Source organism: Theropithecus gelada, chromosome 7b (assembly GCF_003255815.1).
Source record: "Theropithecus gelada isolate Dixy chromosome 7b, Tgel_1.0, whole genome shotgun sequence".
Classification (NCBI taxonomy): Eukaryota; Metazoa; Chordata; class Mammalia; order Primates; family Cercopithecidae; genus Theropithecus; species Theropithecus gelada.
This window is the reverse complement of record NC_037675.1, coordinates 56,174,627-56,194,319: the sequence shown is the minus strand read 5'-3', so window position 1 is coordinate 56,194,319 and position 19,693 is coordinate 56,174,627. Positions and strand designations below refer to the sequence as shown.

At 42.7% G+C, this 19,693-nt stretch overlaps 1 protein-coding gene and 1 pseudogene across 4 annotated transcripts in view; both read left to right on the top strand.

The window, feature by feature from the left end:
- GCH1 (GTP cyclohydrolase 1) overlaps positions 1-19,693 on the top strand; it is a 52,972-nt gene that overhangs the window by 9,589 nt on the left and 23,690 nt on the right. The gene's annotated exons all lie outside the window — the stretch shown is intronic.
- On the top strand, positions 7,754-9,133 carry LOC112629114 (annotated as a pseudogene).

The window sequence follows — 19,693 nt, the reverse complement described above, 5'->3', positions numbered from 1 at the left end:
GCCAGGAGATGGGAGCACGAATGGGTGAAGCGATGCTTGAGCCGATTGATGTCTGAGTAACAAATACTGCTGATTGCTTACTTTGTGCTAAACAGTGAGTTTTTACATGTGTTACCTCATTTGATCTTCACAGTAGCACGATGGGGTAGGCAATATTATTCCCATTTTATACGTAAGGAAATTGGGGCACAGAGAGAACTTTCCCAAGACTGTATCTTGAAAGTGGCGGAGCTCAGAGGATGATATAGAATGAGAATCGTTGTAATCTCTGACAGTCGATTTTATTTTGATATAATATTTTACTAATTTATTTGAATCCTTTCTCCCTTCTTCCCCACCTATCCCTGCTTTTGTATTTTCTCTGCTGTTTGCTTTGTCCACCTCTAGAAACCCTTCTATGCCTGGGCATTCCCCACCTGACTCATTTGCCAGTGATTTCTATGTGGGGACTGTAATTTCAGCCTAGTATTTGGTTGAGTAGACTGCAGCGTTAAAACTTACCAGGAGAGGGCAACTGTCTAATCATTGGATCCCAGATTATGAATCCTGGATTATGTGAACAATTCTCAGTTCCAGGTTATGCAAACAAATATGTTTCCTTTGGTTATAAATTAGCTAGAGTCTATAGTAATTAGATTGGGAGATAATTTGTGTTGGGTTATGCAAAGAGTATCTGAACCAAGTTAAATCTGTTATACTCAAGGCCAAGAGGACATTCATTTACTAGAATTTTATTCTATTGGAGCCCATTGGTAGCAATATTGATTTATTTGGAGATAGGGTCTTGCTCTGTCACCCAGGCTGGAGTGCAGTGGCATGATCTCAGCTCACTGAAACCTCTGCTTCCCAGGTTCAAGCGATTCCCCTGCCTCAGCCTCCTGAGTAGCTGGGATTACAGGTGCCCACCACCATGCCTGGCTAATTTTTGTATTTTTAGCAGAGACAGAGTTTCACCATGTTAGCCAGGCTTGTCTCGAAGTCCTGCCTGACCTCAAGTGATTGGCCTGCCTCCACCTCCTAGGGTGCTGGGATTACAGGCATGAGCCACCACACCTGGCCGGAAACATACAGTATTTGTCCTTCATGTCTGGCTTATTTTACTTTGCAAAATGTCTTCATCCACATTAAAAACATCAATTCTTTTTTTTTTTTTTTTTTTTTTTTTGAGATAGAGTCTTGCTCTTCCACCCAGACTGGGATGAAGTGGCACAATATCAGCTCACTGCAACCTCCGTCCCCTGGGTTCAAGTGATTCTCCTGCCTCAGCCTCCTGAGTAGCTGGGATTACAGGTGCCCACCACCATGCCTGGCTAATTTTTGTGTTTTTAGTAGAGACTGGGTTTCACCACGTTGGCCAGGCTGGTCTTGAACTCCTGACTTCAGGTGATTCGCCTGTCTCTGCCTCTCAAAGTGTTGCGATTACAGGTGTGAGCCACCGCATCAGTAACTCATTCTGTACAATGTTGTATATTCTCAACACATATAATATTTTAATTTCCTTATTTCAAGAAATCCTTAGAATTGAAGATACAGTAGTCCCTCTTATCCTTGGGGATCTGTTCCAAGACCCCCAGTGGATGCCTGAAACTGAGGATAGTATCAAACCGGATTGCCATCATTCACAGTAAATTTCTGTTTGTGTCTTCTACCCACAAATTTCATGTCTTTTGCATCTTAACTAAACACTCACCATGCACTGCGGCCATAGCTTTTGCAGTTTGAAGTATAACAACAATACTAGCATGAATTTTTTTTTCCCTCCTTCACAGTTTCACAGATAGAAGATTTGTTCTTAATATACGTATAGTAACCTCAGCATAATGATTTTGTTCATTAATAAACTGAGAACTTTAATTTTTTTCACTTGAAGGAAACATGGCTTCTCTTTGGCATATCTGAATTGCCAGCATCACTACTCTTGTGGTTTGGGGCCATTGTTAAGTAAAATAAGGGTTACTTGAAAACAAGCACTGCAAAACTGAAGGTTGATTTGATCACTGAGATGGATACTAAGTGACTATCAGGTAGATAGCATAGGCAATGTGGATGCGCTGGACAAAGGATTAATTCATGTTCTGGGCAGAGGGGCTGGAGATTTCATCACAATACTCAGAGTAGTGTGCATTTTAAAACTTATGAATTGTTGGCTGGATGCGGTGGCTAATGCCTGCAGTTCTAGCACTTTGGGAGGCCGAGGCAGGCCACTAACTTGAGCTCAGGAGTTGGAGACCAGTCTGACCAACATGGCGAAACCTCATCTCTACAAAATATACAAAAATTAAGCGGGCATGGTGGCACGTGCCTGTAATCCCAGGTATTTGGGAGGCTGAGGCACAAGAATCACTTGAACCCGGGGAGATGGAGGTTGCAGTGAACTGAGATTGCACCACTGCATTCCAGCCTGGGTGACAGAGCAAGACTCCGTTTAAAAAAAAAAAAAAAAAAAAAAGTGCTGGGCATGATGGCTCATATCTGTAATCCCAGTACTTTGGGAGGCCAAGGCAGGCATATCATTTGAGGTCAGGAATTCGAGACCAGGCTGGCCAACATGGCAAAACCCCCATCTCTACTAAAAATACAAAAAAATTTGCTGGGCATGGTGGCACACACCTGTAATCCCAGCTACTAGGGAGGCTGAGGTAGGAGAAAAACTTGAACTTGGGAGACAGAGGTTGCAGTGAGCCGAGATTGTGCTGCTACACTCCAGCCTGGATGACAGAGTGGGACTCTGTCTCAAAAAGAAAACAAAAACAAACAAAAAACCTTATGAATTGTCTATTTCTGGAATTTTTCATTTAATATTTTCAGACCATGTTTGACCAAGGGTAACTGAAACTGTGAAAAGTGGAACTGTAGATGGTCTCTATGAGTGGTCACTGTTAAAGGGGAAACAAAGATGATTGGCCTGATCTTGGCCTTCAAGGAGTAAAGGGGTTCTATGTAGTCAGAGGGAAGATGGGTGCTTCTGGTAGAGAGACAAGAAAGTCCAGATGTTATGGAAAAAGTAGCTTTTGAGTTGAACTTAGAAATAAATTCATTTTGAGTTTTTTTGGGTTGTTTGTTTTTTTGCAGAACGTGCCCATGCTGGTTTAGAGATTATGGTCTCAGTGTTTTCCAGTAAAAGGAATACACTAACATTCATAGTTATCTGTACCAGAGTTAAAATTCAATGGAGTTTTCAAGGCAATTAGATTTATTTTAAACTTTTAAAAGATCAATATTAATGGTATTAGGGCCAGCTCTTTCATCTGATGTCTTTAAAGTTCATTCTGGCCTTAGTCAACCCTTCTAATGAATTTTAACCTGACACATGTTGTTACTTCGTCTAGTCTTTATAACCTGGTTATTTGTTTTATCTGCAATTATTCCTTCTCGTGAATCCCCTTGGCTACTCATGCTCACAAAGTCCTGACCTGTGTACCACCTGAATATTTCTGTGTACCACCTGAGTTGGTCATCTTTCACTTACATTACAATAACCTCTTACCTGGCCACCTTGCCTCCTTGCTTGTCCTGCTCCGATCCATTCATGCCAAAGTGATTTTTCTAAAATTGAATAAATTTTCTGCTTGCAAAAACACTTGGCTGATTTTCTGTTGTCTTTTCTCACCATTGCTGTAAGGTTTTGTTGTGTTGTAGCCTCCTGCTACATTTTTTGGCATTTTTTTCTTATCTTCCATTGCATTTCCTCACATGGGGCAGTTTAGTATTGTAGTTTAGTGCACAGTTAATCTGAGAAACCGCTCTGTCTCATTTCCTTACTGGAGCTGGAGACCCAGGTGAAGGTCCTGAGGTTTGTTCTTTTGCAATGTTTGGTCTTTATTATCTCCCTCCTCTAATTTATTTTACTGTCCTTTTTATTTTTGGTTGGCAACCATGGGGAGGTGGCTGCTGCCTCTTGCTTATCAACAACTATTGCTTATGGAGATTTCTGTGAACAAGCAGCCAGGGTTAGGTGAGGAAATTGACCGTGACTGAGTTCTGGGTGAATTTTTCGAGGTCCGGTTGGTCCAAATGTTTGTGATGTGCAGTCCCAAGAGGCCATGACTCTTCCTCTGAAGTGTGATGTGTTTTGTGTATCACACATTAGTTTTTATTTGTCCTAAGTAGGAATCAGAACTCAGTTCAATAGAGGCCATTGGCAAACATCCCAAACAAGGAATCTCTCACTAAAATAGCTTAAAATATAATTATACCTGTGTGGTCTAGGCATTTGTGGTACGGTGTTCATTAGCAGCAATGAAGGGCTGTGCATGCCTGGAGTTCAGACGAGAGGCTTTAACTCAGTGAGGATGGTGCCCGTCTCCTAGTTGACTTTAAGGGATAGCTGCTGTAGATCATACTCCTCTAACTGACCCCACTGTTTATCACATGGGCCGCCCTGGAGGTATGCCTTTCTGATGGCCCATCAAAAACAATCTGCCCTTCGGCTTCAAGGAGCAGTTTGCTGACAGCCTCCAGCTGTTAGTGCTATCAGGCTTTGCCTCCATGGTTATCCCATGCTGCGTGTCCTTTCATTTTGGCATCATCTTTTTCTCCCCTTCTACCCCTTCTCCACCACAGTAAACAGCTTTTTGAGGGCTGGGGCTATTTACAACTGAAGTCGTTTATAAAAAGGAGATGCACATCTTTCAGCTTCATATTTAGCATGTTGGAAATTCTGTTCACTGATCTAATTCTGAAATCTCCTTGATATTTCTTAAACTAGTTTAGTAGAGGCCAGGTGCAGTGGCTCACGCCTGTAATCCCAGCACTTCGGGAGGCCAAGGAGGGCGGATCACGAGATCAGGAGATCGAGACCATTCTGGCTAACACGGTGAAACCCTGTCTCTACTAAAAATACAAAAAAAAAAAATCAGCTGGGCGTGGTGGCGGGCACCTGTAGTCCCAGCTACTCGGGAGACAGAGGCAGGAGAACTGGCAGTGAGCAGAGATTGTGCCACTGCACTCCAGCCTGGGCGACAGAGTGAGACTCCGTCTCAGAAAAAAAAAAAAGGAAAACTAGTTTAGTATGTCAACAAAACTTTGTCCTGCTGTAATGGGAAGAACAGCTAGCCTGGGCTAGTCATAGCATCCACATCCATGCTAACTGGTTTATGAACTCAGGTAGGTGAGTCACTTGACTATTCTAGGTCTGGTCTGAAGGGGAGAGGCAGTAGGACTAGGAGTTAAATTGTCATGCCCAGGTCTCTGAGCATGGGTGGGCCTGTCAGAATTGTCATTGCTCATTCTGTTGACTTCCAGCAGCTGATAGGCAAAGCCCTAGGAAGCTCTTCAGCCTCCTTTCCTTGCTAGAGGTGCTGTTTTCCCTTGAAATGTTCAAGCCCTGCAAATCGTTTCTATAGTAACAGGTCTCTTTTTTCTTATGATGCAGATTTTTGAAAAGGTTTCGTATCTAAATGTTCTTGGGATCTGTGGTCTTCCTACCTGTATGTAGCTCCTTTGATTAGACAGAGCCTTTATTTAAAGACTTTTTCCCTCAAGAATGTTGTTGCTTCTACCAAAAATACAAAATACCTGTCTACTAAAAATACAAAAAAAAAAAAAAAATTTAGCTGGGCATAGTAGTGGGCACCTGTAGTCCCAGCTACTCGGGTTAGTTTTACTAGTGCTTGAAGTTTTAGTTTATTATTAAAGCTTCATATAAACTAGAAACGGAGTGGTTGGGTAGAATAGTAATACCAAAAAAACCAATATTGCCTGTTAGTATCATGTATTTGTAAACTTTAATTTTTTTATTATGTAAAACCTTCAAACATAAAAGTAGTCAAAATTATATAGTGGACATCTATATACTTACCACCTAGATTGAAAACTAACATTCTGCCATATTGGTGTAGTTTATTCTTTTACTGATAGTAAATCAGAGACATGTATTTAGAGGTGAAATGTCACCCTAAAAAGTGTTCCTCTTAATGATTTACACCATCCTTAGTAAAATTAACTATTAATTCCTTCATATCATCTAATACCTAATATATATTCACATTTCCCCAGGTGTCTCAAATGTCTTTTACTAATGATTTTTTCCAACAAGGACCCACTAAGGTCCATACATTTGCATTTGATTATTATGTTTTAATCTGGAATAGCGCCTACTACCCCCACCCTTGCCACTGCTTTATCAGAGAGGTCAGTTGTCCTATAAGATATTCCACCTTTGTGATTTGTATGATTTTTTGTTTGTTTTCATTTAACTTCTATATTTCTCATATTCCTGGTAACTGCAAGTCAGGTCTAAAGACCTCACTAAATTCCTGGAAAACATTTTTAGCAGGAATGCTGTGTACTTCATGCACTGTCACAACTGGGAGGCATAAGTATTTGGATCTTGAAGATTTAAAGACTTCTAATTGGTTTTTTTCTTTTTCTTTCTTTTTTTTTTTTTTTTGAGATGGAGTCTCACTCTGTCACCCAGGCTGGAGTGCAGTGGTGCAATCTGGGCTCACTGCAAGCTTCGCCTCCCAGGTTCATGCCATTCTCCTGCCTCAGTCTCCCAAGTAGCTGGGACTACAGGCGCCCGCCACCATGCCTGGCTAATTTTTTGTATTTTTTAGTAGAGATGGTGTTTCACCGTGTTAGCCAGGATGGTCTCAATCTCCTGACCTCGTGATCCACCCGCCTCAGCCTCCCAAAGTGCTGGGATTACAGGCGTGACCCACCGCGCCTGGCCCTAATTGGTTTTTAAAAGCACTATTTCACTGGTTTTCTAGGATAAGCTTCTCTAGAGAAGTTCCTTTTTAAAAAATGCTTTATTAGTTTGAAGATTTAATGGGATTTTCCTTTCCCCTGAAATTCTTCCAGTTTGATTTCAAAAAGTAAAGGTCAGCATAGCATTAAATTTCTGAATTTTCCCTCATATAAGCCAAATAAATAGTTGGTGAAACAGTGTTTTGTGACCGATGTGCACCACCTTGGTTCTGGCAGTGTCTGGGCATTAGACCACTCTTTCTGATCTGCTCTCCTGGCTGACAGGTTTGGCCCTTTCCTCTCCTTCAACCCCTGTGTTTATAATGGATTTTACTTTTCTTTTAAAAAATCAGATTTGCTGTCTTTTGCTGTCATCACCTCTGGGCTTTGTCACCACATGGCTGACTTCAACCTACAGTAACCCCTGATGCATGTTTCCTGAAGGGGACCTCTCCTCTTCAGTCCACACTTCTAGTAGGTTGAGTTCAGCCCAAGATTAAGGCGCTCTGGTCTGGAGTCAGAAGATGGGTCAAAACCTAGCTCTCCCACCAGCTGGTTGGCTCTTCTTCAGCAGTCAGCTAGTGTTTCCAAATATAGTATCCATGTCCTCATCTGTAAAGTGGGGACAATAACTGTTGTTTTTTTGTTTGTTTGTTTGTTTGTTTGTTTTTAACAGAGTTTCACTCTGTCCCCCAGGCTGGAATGCAGTGGCGTGATCTTGGCTTACTGCAAGCTCTGCCTCCCAGGTTCACACCATTCCCCTGCCTCAGCCTCCCGAGTAGCTGGGACTACAGGTGCCTGCACCGCACCCAGCTAAATTTTTGTATTTTTAGTAGAGACAGGGTTTCACCATGTTAGCCAGGATGGTCTCAATCTCCTGACCTCGTGATCCACCGCCTCAGCCTCCCAAAGTACTGAGATTACAGGCGTAAGCCACCACGCCCGGCCTATAACTTGTTTTGACTAATGCAAGTTGTGGTAGGGCTTGAAAGAAATCACAAACTAAATGTAAAATTTAATTTGAAAAATGCTGTCCAAGCAGGAACTCACATCCAGTAACAAAATGGATGGAGACCAGAAATCCAGATGTTTATGCCCAGGAAAAGCAGAATTTTATCGAGCACTTCTCCCAGATTTTCAGGGTGCTGACTGAGGGTGAGTGAGGATGAGATGGGGCACCCAGAGACAGATTCTATTACCTGGCTCAAAGAGATCCTGGAGTAGACTGCCACTGGAGACAAGTACCACTAGGGTTTGACGATCCTAGTAGCATTCCAGGAGCTGGCAGAACCCAGGAAACAGGATGCTGATAGTCTCCAGCAGGTCCTGCCTGGGCTGTTTTGTGAATTGCTGCAAGCTTGCCCTTTTTTTTTTTTAGATGGAGCCTTGCTCTGTCACCCAGGATGGAGTGCAGTGGCACAATCTCAGCTCATTGCAACTTCCACCTCCTGGGTTCAAGTGATTCTTGTGCCTCAGCCTCCTGAGTAGCCAGGACTACAGGCGCATTCCACCATACCCAGCTAAGTTTTGTATTTTTGGTAGCAATGTGGTTTCACCGTATTGGCCAAGCTGACCTCGAACTCCTGACCTCAGATGATCCCCCGCCTTGGCCTCCCAAAGTGCTGGGATTACAGGTGTGAGCCACCGTGTCTTGTGCTGCAAGCTTTCTTCCTGGTGGCAGATGACATCATGGATTCATCCCTCACCTGCTGGGGGTGGATCTGCTTGTATCAGAAGCCAGCTGTAGGTTTGGATGCCATCAATGATGCTATGCTTCCGGAAGCATGTATCTATCACCTGTTGAAGCTCTGTTGCTGAGAGCAGCCCCATTACCTGAACCTGATAAAGCACTTCCTATAGAGTTCCTGTTAGACAGAGGTCAGGCAGACCCTGGACCTCATTACAGCCCCCCAGGGCAATGTGGATCTTGACTGATTCACTGAAAAGAGGTACAAATCTACTGTCAAGTATAAGACAGCTTTCTACTTCTTCTACCATCCTGAAGCTGCAGCCATGTCTATGGCAGGTGTCAATGAGGGGAAGGAACAGGCCAATGGAAGATCCTGCTGGAGTTGGGAATTCTTTCAGATTCAGGATGGTTACCTTGACCTTTTTGGGGACCCTACTGTCACCACTGGCAGAGTTTGTACTGACATCCAGGACAACAAATGACAACACATGCAGCTGACTGGTGGTTTAGTGTCTGCAATGGGCCACTCCGGAACAGCACCAGATCCTGCAGAAGAATTACAGGGAGGAGGCACTATATGAGGAGCTGGATCTGCTGGCCATGTTCTTGCAGTATGTGGAAGATGGTTAAAACCACCTTATGGGTCTCATCGAGCAGTGTGTTGCACCACTGCCCCCAGCCACCTTCCTGGGGCTAGTGTGCAAAATCTCCAAGCAACTGCAAGGCAGAGAGAGGAGGCTGTTGATAAATTAGTGTGTAATCTTTTTTTTTTTTTTTTTTTTTTAAACAGAGTTTCACTCTCGTTGCCCAGGCTGGAGTGCAATGGCACGGTCTCAGCTCACTGCAATCTCTGCCTTCTGGGTTCAAGCGATTCTCCTGCCTCAGCCTCCCAAGTAGCTGGGATTACAGGTGCCCGCCACTATGCCCGGCTAATTTTTGTATTTTTAGTAGAGATGGGATTTCACCATGTTGGCCAGGCTGGTCTCGAATTCCTGACCTCAAATGATATGTCCACCTTGGCCTCCCAAAGTGCTGAGATTACAGGCGTGAGCCACTGCGCCTGGCCTACTGTGTAATCTTACAAAAAAAGAAAAAAAAGATAAAACGCTCTAAAACAGAAGGGAATCTGGTTTCTGTTCCATGCATAGACACACACAGGCTTTTTTCCTTTTGCTGTTTCCCACTTCCGTATCTTATATGGTGCTTCTCTTCCTTTCCCTTTCTAGGAAACTCTCCCTCTGCTTTTCCTCCTACTCAACCTTTAGGCCTGGGTAAAATTTTAATCTTCAATACAATCATATTGTTTTCTCTCAGCCCACAAGTTTTCCTTTATGTGAACTATCAGTTTTACAATTTAACCTGTAGTCATTCTCCAAATATTTTTACACCTACGCCTCTTATTTCTGCAGATCTCAAGTTGCTTGAAGTCATGGTTTGATAGATTTATTTTCAGCTCAGAACTATGAAAACTTTATTGTATTACCCTGGACATTGATTCCTAATGAGTTGGCTGTAGGATGCAACTGGTTTCTTAAGTGGGGGATATTTTTCTAGGATGTGGATACAACTTTCTGATGTGAGGTCCTCACAAATTTTTAAAATTTGCTCCAGCAAAAAGTAAAGGTGAGTCCTCTACCTGCTTCCTTCCTGCCTCACCTTCTTTAGTTGGAGTTGGCTCCAGTTTCCTTCTCGTCTCTGCCTCCACCCTACCCCTGCCCCAGGCCTCATAGTGTTCCACAGGAATGACATGGTGACTATAGGGAGGGTTATAGTGAGGAATTGCCCACTCTTTGGCCTTGTAAACAGCAAATTTGGGCCAGCAGTGGGTCTGTTTTCTTTCTTTTCTTTTTAGTCGGAGTCTCAATCTGTTGCCCAGGCTAGAGTGCAGTGGCGCAATCTTGGCTCATTGCAAACTCCGCCTCTCGGGTTCAAGCGGTTCACCTGCCTCAGCCTACCGAGTAACTGGGATTACAGGCGTGGACGCGCCAGCGCGCCTGGCTAATTTTTGTATTTTTAGTAGAGATGGGGTTTCACCATGTTGGCCAGGCTGGTCTCGAATTGCTGACCTCATGGTCCACCTGCCTTGGCCTCCCGAAGTGCTGGAATTACAGGTGTGAGCCACCACGCCCAGCCGGCAGTGGGTCTGTTTGCAACCCTCATGTACCCTCAGCTTTCAAGCCTGTGTGCTCCCACCCCAGCCAGTCATCAGAATCACTTAGATTTTTAAAAGGCTTATCCTGGGTCCATCCCTGCACATAGTAAATCAGATTTCTCCTGGGTGGCTTGGGACACTGTATTTTCCAAAGTTCCTTATGATTGGCTGTATTTGGGAACTCCTGTTCTGAAGGATGATCCCTTATCTCTTCATCTGTCACTAATGATGGTGGCTTGCACATTCTGATGGTACTTACTTGGATGGGATTACAGATGGTTCCATAACATCCATCTGTATGAAATCTCGTGGTACAAGTGAATGTAGGATGATAAGGGATGAGCCTATTAGAGGCTTTTGAAGCAAATGGATAGTTTAATCAGATTGGTGTGTTTTTTTCTTTAGAACTGCTGTGAACCAGACCTTGTTATCACCATCTGTTTTGTAAATTCCATTTTCAGTTTAACAGCTGGATTGTGAAAGATATACAAAATTATCCAGTTAAAAAACTAAATTTGGTAAGTGTGTGTGGTGTTTTTAAAAATGACTCCTTGAATACACTGTTTTGATTCCTTAGACAGTTTCTAAGGCTCTAATTTTGGTCTACCAGAAATATTCAGAGTAGTAAACTGAGATCAGAAAGGCAAGTTATTTAGCTTGGATAACTTTGAGAATTAATAATGTACATGATTGGCGGCTTTCAGTTTTATCCAGGAATAAATCTAAACAGTTTAAAACAGGTACTTTCCCCTTACCTCAGTACAGAGAGGCCCTGGCCACTGCCATGCACATCTCAGATGCTGAGCAGTGAGGCAGAAGGGTAACTTGTAATTTGGCATCAATGTCCAACACCCTTGAGCTGTGCAAATCAGGAACCTGGGAGTCATGTTAAGCATCCTTTTAACTGAGGACACGGAAGCCCAGGTCACACAATCTGTGCAAAGCTTGCACTAGAACCTGGGTCTCTGGACTCTTATTCATTCCTTCTACTTTACCATTCTACCTCTTGAACCACTGTGCCTGTGGTTCCCCTAAGAGCCAATAAAGTAATTGCATCTGGGTGGAGACAGTATATGTGCTTTCACTTTCTCATTTCATTATTTCTACATCTTACCAATAAACTTCCATGAACATTACCGTTGTAATGAGGAACAAAATGTTAGTAAAGATAACTTTATATGTGAAAACTTGAACTCTTACCAAGAAACGTAGTGTTCGTGACAAGGCTGCCTGAGAGGATGAGAATAGCTCATCAGCACTGGGTTGGCTGAAGGAAACATGCATGTCGGTACTATTTTGAGGGCAGCTGAGAACATCTATTTCAATAGCTTTGGCTATATTTTAATAGCTAAGAGCAACATATGAATTTGTCTCTGCCAAAGATGAAGGGAGTGAAAATTTCCAAAATAACCAAACTTTTACTTTTTTTTGCAATACATTAGATCTTTCCTGCTGACAAACCTACAGTTTATGAAATGAGTTTGTGGAGCGTATCAAAGCTGTGCGGCAGCTCTGCGCACTCCAGCAGATGGTGTGACTGGTTGTCTGTAGTCGTCTTAGTTTCCGCCATTGTGTCAGTCTGTGGAGTGTTTGGGTTCATGCTTATTTTGGCCAAGTTTTCCAAATTCTGTCTTGGTAAGTGCAAAAAGCTGTGAGTGTCGGAAGCTCTAACAAGAGGTGTACTCATAATGAAAGTAAAAGCAGAGAGAGCAATTTTTTTTTTCTCTTTGAATTTGTTTTAACATTGCTCTTACTTGTAGAACAAATTTTTCAAACAGGTGGTAGAAAGCAAAACATCTTAATGCCATCTTCAGGGCAGAAGACTTTGTTTGAGGTGCAGGATGGGATCTAGGGAGGGTTTTGAAGGAGTTTGCAGCACTGTGTGAAACTGGCTGGGTCTTCCTGTGTGTTCCTCCTTGCCCTCTACCTTTAGCCTCTCCATGCAAAGGTAACCTGTTTTTTAATGTTTGTTTCTTTTTTTTTAATTTTTATTTTTACAGAAAAAAACAAAATACCAGCATGTGTATGAAGATCTTAATTTAAAAAAATGTATTTATTGGCCCGGGCATGGTGGCTCACGCCTGTAATCCCAACACTTTGAGAGGCTGAGGCGGGTGGATCACCTGAGGTTGGGAGTTCAAGACCAGCCTGACCAATATGGAGAAACCCTGTCTCTACTAAAAATACAAAAAATAGCCAGGCGTGGTGACACATACCTGTAATCCCAGCTACTCGGGAGGCTGAGGTAGGGGAATCGCTTGAACCTGGGAGGTGGAGATTGTGGTGAGCTGAGATTGGAGTGTTGTACTCCATATATATATATATATAAAATATGTATATATTTTATTAATGAAATGTCTCAAATATACAAGACTGTATGAAGAACCAGTTTAATCAGAATGCATTGGGTTTTGACAAATCTTAATATTTTACTATAATTGCTTTTAAAAAATACAGATATAGTTTAAGCTTCCTAGTTATCACTTCCTGATCCAGTTATCATCTCACTACAGAGGTAACCACTATCCTGAATTTGGTCCCTTACTTTCTTTTTTTTTTTTTTTTTTTTTGAGATGGAGTCTTGCTCTGTCGCCCAGGCTGGAGTGCAGTGGCGTGGTCTTGGCTCACTGCAACCTGCACCTCCTGGGTTCAAGTGATTCTCCTGTCTCAGCCTCCTGAATAGCTGGGATTGCTTTCATGTCTGTTTTTTTTTTTGTTTGTTTGTTTTTGTTTTTTTTTTTTTGAGACAGAGCCTCACTCTGTCACCCAGGCTGGAGTGCCATGGCGTAATCTTGGCTCACTGCAACCTCTGCCTCCCGGGTTCAAGCGATTCTCCTGCCTCAGCCTCCCGAGTACCTGGGATTACAGGTACGTGCCACCATGCCCTGCTAATTTTTGTAGTTTTAGTAGAGATGGGGTTTCATCATGTTGGCCAGGCTGGTCTTGTATTCCTGTGCTCCTCAACCTCCCAAAGTGCTAGGATTATAGGCGTGAGCCACCGATATCAGCCTCATGTCTATTTTTATACTTTAATTTTCTGTGTATGTTTACAAACAACATGTAACATTGTTTCTACTTAATTTAAATGGCTCATACTCTACATATTCTTCTGCTATATGCTTTTTACACTGAATATCCTTTCAAGGATTTATAAATGCAGCCCATATTTACTCACTTTCATTGCTAGGTCATATTTTATTGTGAGTTTACCCAAACTGTATAATTGTTCTTCTGATTCACACTTCTCTATTTTTGCTATTACCAACAAGACTGCAGTGATTTTTTAAATTAATTAATTTTTTTTTTTTTTGAGACAGGGACTTGCTCTGTTGCCCAGGCTGGAGTGCAGTGGTGTGATCTGAAGTCACTGCAACCTTCGCCTCCCGGTTCAAGTGATTCTTATGCCTCAGCCTCCCAAGTAGCTGGGACTATGGGTGTGTGCTACCACATCCGGCTAATTTTTGTATTTTTAGGAGAGATGGGTTTTCACTGTGTTGGCCAGGCTGGTTTCGAACTCCTGGCCTCAACTGATCCACCTGTGTTGGCCTCCCAAAGTGCTGGGATTACAGGCGTGAACCACTGTGCCCAGCTGAAAATTCTGTATTCCCTTGGCTGCATGAATTTCTTTGGAGTCCCTTCATTTAAAAATGTATTTTAAGGAAGTGAATTGGTCCAGTGTGGTGGCTCACACCTGTCATTCCAGGACTTTGGGAGGCTGAGGTAGGAAGAGCTTGAGCTTGGGAGTTCAAGATTAGCTTGTACAACACAATGAGACTCTGTCTCTACAAAAAAAAAAAAAAAAAAAAAAATCAGCTGCATGTGGTGGCACACCTCTAGTCCCAGCTACAGGGGAGGCCAAGGTGGGAGGATTGCTTGAGTCTGGGAGATGGAGTCTGCAATGAGCAGTGATTGCACTGCTGCACTCCAGCCTGGGTGACAGAACGAGACCTTGTCTCAAAAAGAGAAAGAGTGAATCATAGGGTAAAGACAGACATATTAATTGGGTAAACATGGAAGATCTATGTTTAACTCCAACTTTGTGCATGGTGTTACAGGGAACTGTGTAGAAGCTCCAAAGCTTTCAGATATAATGCTTAACTCAGAAACTTATAGCCCAGTGTGTTTGGGGGACATGGGCACAAATAACCATGGTACTAAGAGGCATGATGAAATAAGCGCTGTATGCTGGTGGAGGCAGCTCTGATGTTAGATGGAACTGTGAGGGTCTGGACCATTCTCCACCAAGTCAGGATAGGCTTATCTTTGTTAGCCCCTTGAGCTGATTTAATTCCAACCAGAAGCAAAGAGGTGTGATGCCCTAGGCACTTCTGTCTGTCTCTTCCCTTAATTTTAAAACCAGTAATCTGACTGCATTAGCTCTTTCCTATCCTTTAGGATGGATGCACACTCAAATGTTCCAAGTCATCTTCCACTGTCTTTTAACACTGTCCTTCCAGGAGGATGCATCGGGTGTGCAGCTTCCTCAGAGAGCTGGAGTTGTTGGTGCTGATCACCAGATACCCCAGACAGCACTAATTCCTATACTATGGGTTCAAAGTGAACTCCATTGGACAGAAATTTCCTTTTGAGGAAATCTTTCCCAGGAGTTTCTTTTTACTTTTCCCTCACTTTCTCCCCAGCAGAAACAGGTCTGTTTGTCCTTAAACATATATCTATATATTTGAGTAGGAGCATTTTGAAGAGATGAAGTTTCTATGTAGCAGCACAAAACATGGAATAGTTTAAACCAGGGGCACTCTGGTTCTCAGACCAGGAGCATCAGGATCTTCTGGGAACTTTGTTAGAAATGCAAATTCTCAGGTCTACTCAGACCACCTGAAACAGAAGCCCTAGAGGTGGGGCCTAGAGATTTGTGTCTTAACAGGCCCACTGGAGGAGTCTGGGAACCCCTGTTTCGAGGGAAGCTTAAATAAGCACTTGGGAGCCAGGCATGGTGGCTCACGCCTGTAATCCCAACACTTTGGGAGGCCAAGACAGGCAGATCCCTTGAGCTCAGGAGTTTGAGAGCAGCCTGGGCAACATGACGAAACCCCATCTCTACAAAAAATACAAAAATTAGCCAGGCATGGTGGCTTGCACCTGTAATCCCAGCTACTCAGGAGGCTGAGGTGGGAGGATCACCTGAGCCTAGGAGGTGGAGGTTGCAGTGAGCTGAGATTGTGCCACTGCATTCCAGCCTGGGCAACAGAGGGAGACCCCATCTCAAAAAAAAAAAAAAAAAAAAGCAGCTGGGTTTGTATTGTGGGCCTGTCTTACTATACTTTCAGAAAAGGGTCTGGCAGACTAAATACTTCAGGGATGTTACCCAGCAGTGTTATTTGTTGACACTGCTTAATTATGAATGACATGAGAAAGGTATACCTGAAAACTGACGTTGTGTGGTATTGTTGTGGGCAGACCTTTAATTTGTGGAGACTGCTTTGGTTTTGTTTGTGGTTATGACCAACAGTAGGAAACAGAATGCCATAAATCCCCGTTTCCAGGGTTACCTTCTTGCTGCTGATAACAGGCAGGAAATTAAAACAATATGTGATAGTGTTCTGTTCTTATTATCTACAGATGGTAGCTTTTAGATGTGTTGGCGCAAAACATAAGTAAATATAGCAGGGAAACTTTATTATTGAAGAAAAATGATTTGGCTAGGTGAAGGTTATAGTCTGGGTTCATTTTAATAAAATGGGGTATAGGCAACATATTAGTGTTCCATTATCACATGAAGCATTTAGCTGTATGAGGATCACTAGATGTTTTTTCTCTTTGATTTAATTTTATTTGAGTATATAAAACATTTACATGATTCCAAGGTCAAAACTATATAACAAATTATATTCAAAGATGCTTCCCTTTCATCCATATCCCTTCTGTCCTTTTCTCTTACTACTTTACAGGTAATCATTTTTACTAGCTTTTAAATTTATCCTTCCAGTGTTTCTTTTTGCAGATAAGCATATACATGCATGTATAGGTTCATAGCTTCTCTTTCCACTTTCATTACACAAAAGGTTACATACTATAGTACAATTTTTAAAATTATTATTACCATTATGCTTTTTAGAGACAGGGTCTTCTGTCACCCAGGCTGGAATGCAGTGGTATAATCATAGCTCACTGCAGCCTCAAACTCCTATCCTGGGTTCAAGGGATCCTCCTGCTTCAGCCGCTTGAATAGCTAGAACTATAGGCACACAACACCATGCAGTACTTTAATTTTTTTTTTTTTTGTAAAAACAGAGTCTGGCTAGGTTGGGCAGTCTGGTCTTGAACTCTTGGCCTCTAGCAATCTTCTCATCTTGGCCTCCCAAAGTACCAGGATTACAGATGTGAGCCACCGCACACAGCCTAAAAATTATGTTTGAAGTTAGCTTTATTAAGGTGTCACTTACCTTCTGTAAAATTTACCTACTTTACATGTACAATGTGAATTTTAACAAACATATACAGTTATATAGCCACCCATACAGTGAAGATAGGAACTGTTTCCATCACCCAAAAAAGTTTCTTTCTTTCCTGTTGCAGTGAAGTCCTCTCTCCGACCTCTCTGGCCCTGGTAAACCACCTGCCTGCCTTCTATCACTATAGTTTGCCTTTCCTAGAGCATAGGTAGTCTCTTCTGTGTATGGATGTCTTTCACATTGTAGTGTACTTTGGAGACTCAAACCATGTTATTACATGTATCAGTAATTCATTCCATCTTCTTGCTAAGTGTACTCCATTGTTTATACATTCCAGTTGAGGGACATTGTCCTTTTGCTTTTCAGAAAACTTTTTATTGGTCCAGGCACGGTGGCTCACGCCTGTAATCCCAGCACTTTGGGAGGCCAAGACGGCTGGATCACCTGAGGTCGGGAGTTCCAGACCAGCCTGACAAACATGGAGAAACCCCGTCTCTACTGAAAATACAAAATTAGCCGGGAGTGGTGGCACATGCCTGTAATCCCAGCTACTCAGGAGGCTGAGGCAGAAGAATTACTTGAACCCGGGAGGCAGAGGTTGCAGTGAGCTGAGATTACGCCATTGCACTCCAGCCTGGGCAACAAGAGCAAAACTCTGTTTCAAAAAAAAAAAGAAAAAAAGAAAACTTTTTATTTTGGAACAATTTTAGACTGACTTACAGAATAATTACAAAGATAGTAGAGAGAGTTTTCATATACCCTTTCCCCAGTTTCTCCTAATGTTTAACATCTCACATGGCCATAGTACAACATTTAATAAATTAATATTGGCCGGGCACGGTGGCTCACACCTGTAATCTCAGCACTTTGGGAGGCCAAGGCTGGCGGATCACGAGGTCAGGAGTGTGAGACCAGCCTGGCCTTTAGTGAAACCCTGTCTCTACTAAAAATACAAAAAAATTAGCTGGGTGTGGTGGCACGTGCGTGTAGTCCCACCTACTCGGGAGGCTGAGGCAGGAGAATTGCTTGAACCCGGGAGGTGGAGGTTGCAGTGAGCTGAGACCACGCCATTGCACTCCAGTCTGGGTGACAGAGTGAGACTGCATCTCAGAAAAAAAAAAAAAAAAGAAAGAAATTAATATTGGAGCCAGGCAGTGGTGCATGCCTGTAGTCCCAGCTATTTGGGAGGCGAAGGTGGGAGGATGGCTTGAGCCGCAGAGTTTAAGACTAGCCTTGCAACATAGCAAGACTTGTAAAGATTTCTAAAATAATAATATTATTTTAGACATATATAATAATAAAGATATAATAAAGATCTCTAAAATAATAATAATAATAAGAAGAAGAAGAAGAAGAAGAAGGCCGGATACGGTGGCTCACATCTGTAATCCCAGCACTTTGGGAGGCCAAGACGGGCGGATCATGAGGTCAGGAGATCGAGACCATCCTGGCTGGCATGGTGAAACCCCATGTCTACTAAAAATACAAAAAATTAGCTGGGCGTGGTGGTGGGCACCTGTAGTCCCAGCTATTCGGGAGGCTGAGGCAGGAGAATGGCGTGAACCCGGGAGGCAGAGCTTGCAGTGAGCCGAGATTGTACCACTGCACTCCAGCCTGGGCAACAGAATGAGACTCTGTCTCAAAATAATAATAATAATAATAATAATAATACACTATTTTAAAAAGTAATATTGGTACAATATTATTATTTAAACTACAGACTTTATTCAGATTTTCATTGTCATTTCTCTAGTCTCCTGCAATCTGACAATTCCTTAGTCTTTCTGTATTTTTCATGACTTTGATGCCTTACTTTTTAAAAAAATTTTTAAACATTTAAAAAATAGAGACAGGATCTTTCCCTGTCACTCTGGTTGGAGTGGAGTGGTGCAATCATAGCTCATTGCAGCCTTGAACTCCTGGGCTTAAGTGATCCTCCTGCCTTAGCCTCCTGAATAGCTGCGACTACAGGAGTGTGCTGCCATGCCTGGCTAATTTTTTTCTTATTTTTTGTAGAGATGGGATATTGCAGTGTTACCCAGGCTGGTCTCAGAATGCTAGGCTCAAGTGATCCTCCCGCCTTGCTCTACCAAAGTGCTGGGATTACAGGTGTGAGCCACTGTGCCTGGCCTGATGCTTTCTAAGGGTACTTGTTTAGGTATTTTGTATCCCTCAATTTGTCTGATGATTAGGCTGCAGTTACGGATTTTTGGGAAGAATACCGCAGGGGTGATGTGCCCTTCTCATGGTGTCCTATCAGGAGCTACCTGATGTCAGTATGTCCTGTTACTGGCAAAGTTAACCTTGATCACTTAGTTAAGGTAGCCTCTGCCAGATTTCTCCACTAAGTTACTATTTTTCCTTTTCTGTACTCTGTTAAGGCAAATTATTGCTTTTTAAATTTTGATGTACCTCCATGTGCATGAGAGATACATAGCTTTGCAACTCCCTCAATCTTAATTGTAATAATAATAGTAATAACAATAACTAGCACTTGGTCCACCTGCATAGTTCTAAACACATGTGCCAATTTAATCCTCATGACACCCTGTGAAGTAGGCACTTTATGCTCATTTTATAGCCGAGAAGATTGAGGTAAGTGATGGAGTCAGATCTTTTTTTTTTTTGAGACGGAGTCTTGCTCTCCCTTGCCCAGGCTCACTGCAGCCTCCGCATCCTGGGTTCAAGCAATTCTCCTGTCTCAGCCCCCCAAGTAGCTGGGACTACAGCCATGCACCACCATGCCCG